Source organism: Leuciscus leuciscus (genome assembly GCF_965113295.1).
Source record: "Leuciscus leuciscus genome assembly, chromosome: 3".
NCBI lineage: Eukaryota > Metazoa > Chordata > Actinopteri > Cypriniformes > Leuciscidae > Leuciscus > Leuciscus leuciscus.
In genome coordinates, this window is record NC_138727.1 from 29,977,830 (window position 1) to 29,986,665 (window position 8,836).

General features: G+C 37.3%; 1 long non-coding RNA gene across 1 annotated transcript; it reads left to right on the forward strand.

Annotated features, from left to right (window-relative positions):
- Nucleotides 1-832: 832 nt before the first annotated feature.
- Nucleotides 833-2,449, forward strand: LOC309495638. The gene is made up of 3 exons (XR_014204737.1): nucleotides 833-1,145; nucleotides 1,763-1,839; nucleotides 2,273-2,449. It is a non-coding gene; the product is annotated as an uncharacterized lncRNA (long non-coding RNA).
- Nucleotides 2,450-8,836: the final 6,387 nt, after the last annotated feature.

The following is an 8,836-nucleotide window of genomic DNA, read 5'->3' on the forward strand; positions in this document are numbered from 1 at the left end:
TGGTTTTTGACTGATTGAAATCTCCTTTGCCTGATAGAGAGCTGTCTGTCCTTGACTTTTTTGCAGATGTTGGTTCTTTTTAAGATAGGAATAAGGTGGATAGGCCTATAGGCTACCATGATTTTTTTTATATAAAATATATAAATATATATATACACACTTTTTTATATACAATATAAAATAAATAAATAAATAACTTGATTATAAGCTACTTTAAATAAAAAAAAAACTGTTAAAAAAAAAAAAAAAAAAAAAACAAAAAAAACATATGGTCTACCAAATAAATAAATAGTCATACAGATAATAAATCTTGTTAAATAATCTGTATTCATATGTATTAATCATGTTGATAGGCTCTATTTGTAAAACACATTTACTGCAACTGCCATAGACGTCCAAATGACGTCCCAAAAAAAAAAGCCAGATTAGGACCAATGTTGAACGTCAAAATGACGTCCAAGTTGGGTCATGGTTGGACGTCCAAATAGTGGACCTAGTTTGGACGTCGAATAGATGTCCAGAATTGGTCATGGACCGACGGACCCAAAATAGACATGATCTGCACGTCTATCCGACGTCCAATGTTTAGTGGGTTATTTATATTTTTGTTGATTTGTACAGGTATGTGTATAATGTTCATTATTATTCATCTGGCATATTTACATTGGCTGTATTAAGAATGTAAAAGAAATTCATGTCAATTACATTGAGCATTTTATAATTTAATTCATTTTCAAATTTTTTTTTTTAAGTATTTTTGCTGATAATACTAAAGATGAACGAAAGTCGTCTGTTTTATCAGTCGTGTATGTATGTATGTGCAGCTAAAAACTTCTGGGTTATTTCTTCAACCCATTTTCTGGGTTATTTGTGTTGGGTTAAAATTATGGGTTATTTTTTCAGAGAGTAACCATTTTCTGGGTTATAGGGCTAATATTTTGACCCAATTTATGGGTTGTTTGGGTTTCTGGGTTATTTTTCAAAGAGTAACCCATGTTCTGGGTTATAGGGTTGGCTTTCTCTCTCTCTCTCTCTCTCGCAGTTGTTCTGGAATTTTCTCACAACAGTCGTTTGAAATAACCGTCGCTTCGCGCTCGATCCGTTTTGGCCTGTGCTTCATCGGTGCAACTTCATCTATATTCAAGGTAAGAGAGTATTTTCAGTGTTGATGTAATGTTAACTTTTCTGTGTCCATGTCCCTGTTGCTAGTTTAGCACCATTTGCTAAAAAAAATAAAAAAAAATACGTTGCTACGTTGAGACTAGCGTTAGCCGTGGTAATTCTGTGGTTGGCATGTAGCCGCGGCTATCACGACAACATCTAGGTCTAGGACAACGTTATCGCACACCGGACGCGATTTTGAACACGGTCCTGAGCCGTTGCTGGGTGCCGCGGACAGACCGCCGGTGTGTGTGTGTGTGTGTGTGTGTGTCCGTTACACTCATAGAGAATAATGTGTTCGAATTTTAAAGACGCGGCGCTGCGCTTCGCGTCCGGTGTGCGAGCCCCTTGAGAGAGTGCACGTCCCGGTGAGCGATACCTCGAGTTGTCCTAGACGCGACGCGGCGCTTCTCGTCCGGTGTGCGAGCCCCATAGCCGCGGCTACAGAGCGACGAGGCAACACAATAGTTGAGTTATGTTTACCAGCTGTGCCGTGCTTATCATATTATACAGTGCTCTACTGGCTGAAGTAGTGAGAGTTAAAGAAGCGGGTCAAGTCTTCAAATTGTTGCTAACCTCTATATTGCTATGTTTTCTCCAGGTCATTTTGAATGGACAGTTTTGTCGCTGATAAGCTAACTGAGTGGCAGCTGTCTGAGCTGACAGAGAATTTTAGAGGTGAGCATTTTACTCTTATTGCCCTTATATCATCTCTCTATACCTACATTTTTTTTTTTTTAATAAGACTTAAATGTGTCAGTGCAAGATTTTGTGAAAGTCACAACTTCTTCGACAGTGGGGTATGTACAACCCTAAAATATTATTGTGCCTTGTCTTTAAGCTGTTATGCATAAGAATGGGCTGTCATTACACTTTTGAATGAAAGAAAATATGTCATTCACACAAAATGGGTAATGTTAATGCTGCAAAAGAACCACATTAGTTAACTAGCAATTTGGGCCATGTAAAAAAAAAAGAAAGAAAAAAAGCCACTGCATTACCTTAAAAGTGATTATTTGTTAGCTTGATAATGAAAGAGTGTCTGGTGAGTGGTTCACAATTGTCTCATCTTATTAACAATACTCATGTTGTCTTGTTTTCTGTCTTTCAGATAGATGAGGAGGCATTTCTTCTCTTTGATGAGGACACTATCAAAAATCTTGTCCCCAAAGTTGGCCCCAGGCTTAAATTCCTGAGGCTCTTCTGAGAATTGTTGTTTATTTTTCTATTTTTTATTTCTAATATTGTTATTACAGTGTGACCTAAAATAAATATGAAAATAAACATGTCCAAGTGTGTGTTTTTTCTTATAGATTTTTATTTAATGCAATAAAAATGTAAAAGTGCTTGAAGTGTGTAATATAATGTAAAACAAAGTTTTATTTTCTGAAATAAGGCATACTGGGATAGTGACCCAAGTTAGGTTATTTTTGACCCAACTCCTGGGTTAAAAAATGATCAACTAATTTTTGGGTTATTTCTACCCAGATGTTGGGTTTTTTAAACCCAACATTTGGGTCAGGTATTTAACCCATAATTTGGGTCAAAAAGCATAACCCAATTTTCTGAGTTGAAATAACCCATAAATTAGTTGGTCCCTTTTTAACCCAGGAGTTGGGTCAAAAATAACCCATTATGGGTTATTTTTGACCCAGGAGTTTTTAGAGTGCAGTCTGCGCTAGGCAAGCTGAGAGAAGGTTGTTTGAAATCTGTGTGCTGTGTGGAGGAGACTTCATGTACCAGAGCCTTATTTATATTTTTGTTGATTTGTACAGACAAATCCATTGTTCTGCCTTCATTAAAAGAGGAACCAGCAGTTGGTCGTGGTCCGGGTCCTTTCTTCACCCATAACAATAAGAACACAATGCAGAGCATACCAGGGTTAATGGACGTGCATCCAATATAACATAAAACTGTTAAAGACAAAGCACGCCCGTTACATCAACATTGCATTGGCTCCATATTAAACATCGTATAAATGAAAAAATATTGCTGACTACTTACAAAGCACTAAATGGTTTAGCTCCCCAGTACTTGAGCGAGCTCTTAACGCATTATAGTCCTTCACGTCTACTGCAATCTCAAAATTCTGGCCAGTTGATAATACCTTGAATATCAAAATCGACTGCTGGCGGTAGATCCTTCTCCTATTTAGCTAAACTTTGGAACAGTCTTCCAAACATTGTACAGGAAGCAGACACACTCAGTCAGTTTAAATCTAGACTAAAAACACATCTCTTTTACCTGGCATTCATATAGAACATTACATTTCTATTATTCAAATCAGTTAATTGATTATTAGGCTGAACAGATTAGGTCAGCCGGAACCGGGGACACTTCCCATAACACCTGATGTACTCGTTATATCATAAGAAGAATGGCATCTACACTAATGTTAGTCTTTCTGTTTATTCCGAGGTTTACTGAAGTCAGCCGGATCTGGGCCGTATCCAGATCAGATGGTGGACCTGCGCCTGGACCCATCCACGACGCATCCCTTAAGTGCCAGCCTCATCAGCCCTGTGAAGGCCTCATCGACACAACAGCCATCGGCACTGATCCTCAACAAAGTCGACTCCATACCGATGTGATGACTCCGACTTCCAACCATGGAACTGGATAAATATTCTGAATGGTCTGATCCAATCTGACTTCTGACCTGTAATGCTGCCTGGATCATAATCATACACTGTTCGCTCGTTGGCCAAAGGAGAACTGGCCCCCTGACTGAGTCTGGTTTCTCTCAAGGTTTTTTTCTCCATTCTGTCACCTTGATGGAGTTTTGGTTCCTTGCCACTGTTGCCTTGGCTTTTGGCTTGCTTAGTTGGGGACATTTAATATTCAACAATATTATTGATCAGCCTTACTTAAGGTGGACGATGACGTGATTTTCATCTAGAAACGAACTTTGTTATATTATTTTCATGTTATCACTGTGAAGCTGCTTTGATACAATCTGTATTGTAAAAAGTGCTATATAAATAAAGGTGACTTGACTTGACTTGAACTTACTCCAGACCGTGGTTTTGGAACCTGCATACATCAAGTAAGCAAGGTTTGGGTTAATCAACCGAGAATACAGGGTATATGTGACGGTAAGTTAATCTTGCTTTCTGGAATACCCCCTGGGAGCGTCAATGGTCTTTTTTTCTTTTTTTTAATCTGAAGGCCTCAGAGAGCTCTTTTGATCTGAAAATGTCATCCCACATCAGTTACTAAAACCAAACCAATGAATATGCTTCTGATGTGCTCTTTAAGTTGCTTTCTGTTTTGGAGCACCCCATATTTTGGTAACACCTTAGTTTAGGGTCCAATTCTCACTATTAACTAGTTGCTTATTAGCATGTTGTTAGGTAAACATGCAATTTATTATTTTATGATGCCTCATATATATAGGCTTATATATGATATAACCACAATTGTAACTTAAGAGAGAGTTAAGTGTAAGAGAGAGTGTTTATTAAGAAAAACACTGCAACTTGTATTGTAAAAGGTTTTATTATGAATCTGGTTTATTAAGAAAAACACTGCAACTTGTATTGTAAAAGGTTTATTATGAATCTGGTTTATTAAGAAAAACACTGCAACTTGTATTGTAAAAGTTTTTTATTATGATAATGCATGAAAGAAATGACTATACTATATTCGATGTTTAAGCATTTAATCAAATGAAAGAATAAACTACAGTAGGTAGTAATAACACTAAGTAGTAGAAAGCATGTATCTTAGCAAAGTAGAAATGGCAAGCATTACCCGTTTGATGAGGAGCATGATACGCAGGAGAAAGGCAGAGGGTCCAGAGCAGCAAGCAAAGGAGAACAAAGGAAAGAGCTTTATATATGGAGTTTAGAAGGGGGTTTCCAGAAATGAGGACAGTTCAAGACTTCGGATTGGACAGATTGTCTGTAAAGGACTGAATCTGTGCGGAGGGCGTGTGGACTATAAAAAGTATTGTAAGGCATGTCAAAGTCAGACGCTGATTCACCAAGGACGGCCTCTCCGGTGTTAGATGCCTTGCCCTTGCGCCTCATCAAGATGAAAGCTTGTAAATTAATTGGTTTTGAATTACTTTTATTTTTATTTTATATATTAGTAACTTTTATGTAAACTAGTTAACCTGTATTTAATAAAAAATACATTTAATTTAAATTAAGAAGCTCGCCTGCCTTCAGTCTCTGTTTTAAAAAAGATTGAGCTGAACTAAACCACGGAGCAGTCTTTCGACTGAATTGTAAGTATGGAAATTTATGTACTTATTGTTTAGAACGAATTCGACTGACTTTACCTAACCTGAGAATAAACAAAATAAGGTAGAAGGTGTCTATATTTAAGACCCAAACAAGGGGTTAAATTAAGCACCACAAAACAATGTATATGCATTCTTTTTTTATCAACATTTGAATGTGGATAAGTTTCATAAAAAAGCAACATTTTAAAGGGGACCTACTTGCAGAATTCACTTTTACATGGTGTTCGAAGTACATAAATGTGTGTCAGCAGGTGTGTGTACACAACCACCCTAAAATAGTAAAAATCTACTCACTCTTTTTTTAATCCCAATAAATCATAAGCAGAACAAGCCGTTTGCAGTTTTTAGCATGCCACATTACAAAATCCCCTGTGATTCCAAGACTGAGTAATTTAATCATTTCTGGTCTTAATTTCACGGAGGAGAGCTGTAAGATTACATTTTCAAGAACATTTGTAAATACAGAGACTTTGCCTTTAAAGTTAGAAAGAGACCTCTTGTTTTTGATTTTCCTAAATATAAAGTGGTTCAAATTAGAACAATATTTCTCACTTTCCCACAGTGGGGATTTCTTTAAGACTGCAAGGGAAGCTCGGCTTCCCCTATAATGTCAAAAAATTAATGGTCAAATATGTACAATTGTGTTAATATTTTATTGACTAAAAATGCGTTAGAAAACGTTCATCTCAAAGACGAGTTCGTTACATGGATTAGAATCAGTTACATGGGCTTAAGCCTTATAGCAGGTCGGCTGACTCGATTTCCTTCTCATAAGCCCCTTTCACACAGCGCTTTGAACCCGGCAAATTGCCAGAACCTCTTCTGTGTGAAGTGTGAACGCAAACACGACCCGGGATTGATGCTGGGACTGATGCCGTGTTGGGGACCTAGTAACATTGCCGTGTTCAGTCCCGGAACACGCGCTGTGTGAACAAAAGCAGTAACAATGCCGTGTCGTAGTGATGACGCTGAAGCCGCGATCGTTCGCCAGCTGTGAAACGGTACGTAATGCGCAAGTTTATGATCGAATCAGAGAAAAAATGCACAAGCGTGGTTTCTAGAGAGAGAAATTGCAGCTCATAAGCAAACTTAAGACGCTGCGGAGACATTACAAGTCACATCGATGTCACGTGTCTTTACGGCATTTTTACGGGTTGTGTGTGATTCCGGGAAATCACTGGCAGTGTGAATGAACCAAAATCAAACGAACCCGGGTCAAATCCGGAATCTCTGTGTGAAAGGGGCTATACATTCCTGTAGCGTCACAGTGCATTTCCCTGTTGAAGCCCAGCGTCCATTGACTTCAATGGAGCTGCTTTGAACAGTTTTTTTCAGTGTTTCGGAACTAGACGGTCATTGGATAAATGCTGCGATTATGTCCCGCCCACGGACGCTCAGCTTCTCTGGGGGTGAATGAGGAGTGGGCTGGCCTGGACTCCGGGCTTCTGCGTGATGATTGGAGGGTCTGTTCAAAGGCTGCATCTCCTTTTGATTGACAGCAATTTCATACAATAAAAAGTCGCTGATGTTGAAGATATTCGAGCTCAGTCCCATCGCGGATTTTTCAAAGACAATCTGCTGCAATCATTTCTTGGTATTTGCTTGTCGAAATTGCTAGCCAATTTCCATAATACATTTCATAACATTATAAATTTATACCTTTATTATATTATTACTTATTATATTTTTTATATTATTATTAGTAATAATAAAAAATAAAAAAATAATAATAAAAAAAAACATATTATTATTAGTAGTATTAGTATTATACTTTATTATATTATTATTTATACCTTTATTATATTATTAAATTCATTTTTCACAGAGCATTTTCTTGAAAAGGAACGTAGAATTTACGTATTAATAAATGAATAATTTTTATGATGTAGGCCGAAAGTAAGACCAACACTGACTTCTACCAAAGGTAAAAGAGGTTCAGTTTAAAAATATTATTGATATTTATCCTTGTAATGAGTTCCTCAGACAAAGATTTGATTAGGGTTGTAATGACAGCACCTTTTGTGGAGAAGACATGGTCGTTGGAACATTTATTTTATTTATTCAAATTAAAAACATATATCTGGGATGACCTTTATGTTTGGTTAGGTTTGATATATGTAATACCTGACTTTGATTTTAAAACTATAAAATATTTGTCTTTGAATTATAATGGGAATACATAAATGCAGATTATTTAAGAACCCTCCCATAATCTTACTTTTCCATATAGATATGATCTTCTTCAAATCTTTAAGACTCATGCATAACAAAAAAGCCCTTAAACTATGTAATCTTCTGATTTTTTTTTATTTTTTTTTACAAATAACCCCCTTGTGTAATATTTTATTTATGTATTTAATTTTTTTTTTACATTTCTTTAGGTTTATGTTGTTTATTTATTCTGTTTGCTTCCATTTGGACTTCTTGTAATTGTATTAAGCTTTGTCTTTTTGAGGTTTGTTTGAGATCTTGTATGTTTCTTCAAGCAATAAAAAAGTGACACAAATAGTCTGCCCTATTAGCATAGACCCCGCCCTGAGTGAACTGTACAAAGTCTGCCATGTGTATCTCCTCGCCAGAGCATTTAATTCTGTCAGGACCACTATCGTCAAATATCATTCACAGTTAGCATACAATTTGGATTGACGGTATAGTTCTGTTCTGGGCAAGAACTCCCTGCACATCCATGCAGCCTAGCATGTATAAGAGCAGGGAGAGCAGCAATTAGGGTAAACAGAACAGATCTAACATGAATGTATTGCAGATTTCATTAATTCAATATTTTAATGTAGAACACATTTCGAGAATTTAGTCTGATTCAAAGGGGAATCAGAATACAAAATCCTGACTGGATGAGAGGAGGAGTTGGGGATGGAGGAGGGTAATTGGTTCCTGTGAAACGCAATTGCTGCTGATAACACCGAAGGAGCTTATATATGGATGCTGTGATAGGCGTCATATTCCTTTAGGTAGACGTGGATCAGCTGAGAGTCAGCTGATGAGAGCTTGACAAACGTGACCTGCCAGAATGCCAGTAGCATTCAAATAAGAAATGTATTCTGATTAAAGCTAAAGTTAATTCAATGCCTGCATGCAGTATTTTATGATGCCATTCCCTGACACAAACCCCGGACCACAAACCTGTTACAATGCAGCTCTAGCCAGGACAAGGACATGCACTGAAATTACCTTTGGGCAACTAAAGGGAATATTTCAGTGTCTGCAAATATCAGGTTGCACCTGACAGGGCCTGTGACATTATTGTTGCATGTGTCGTATTACACAACATTGTGACCTACAGAAAGGAGAGAACCCCTGTGATGAAGGTGCAGCCTGATGATGACCTCCAGCCAGTGCACTTGGACCAACCTAGTGTTTAAGAAAAGACAAGACAAATATGCTTAGTCCCTTTAGAGTATTATTTCA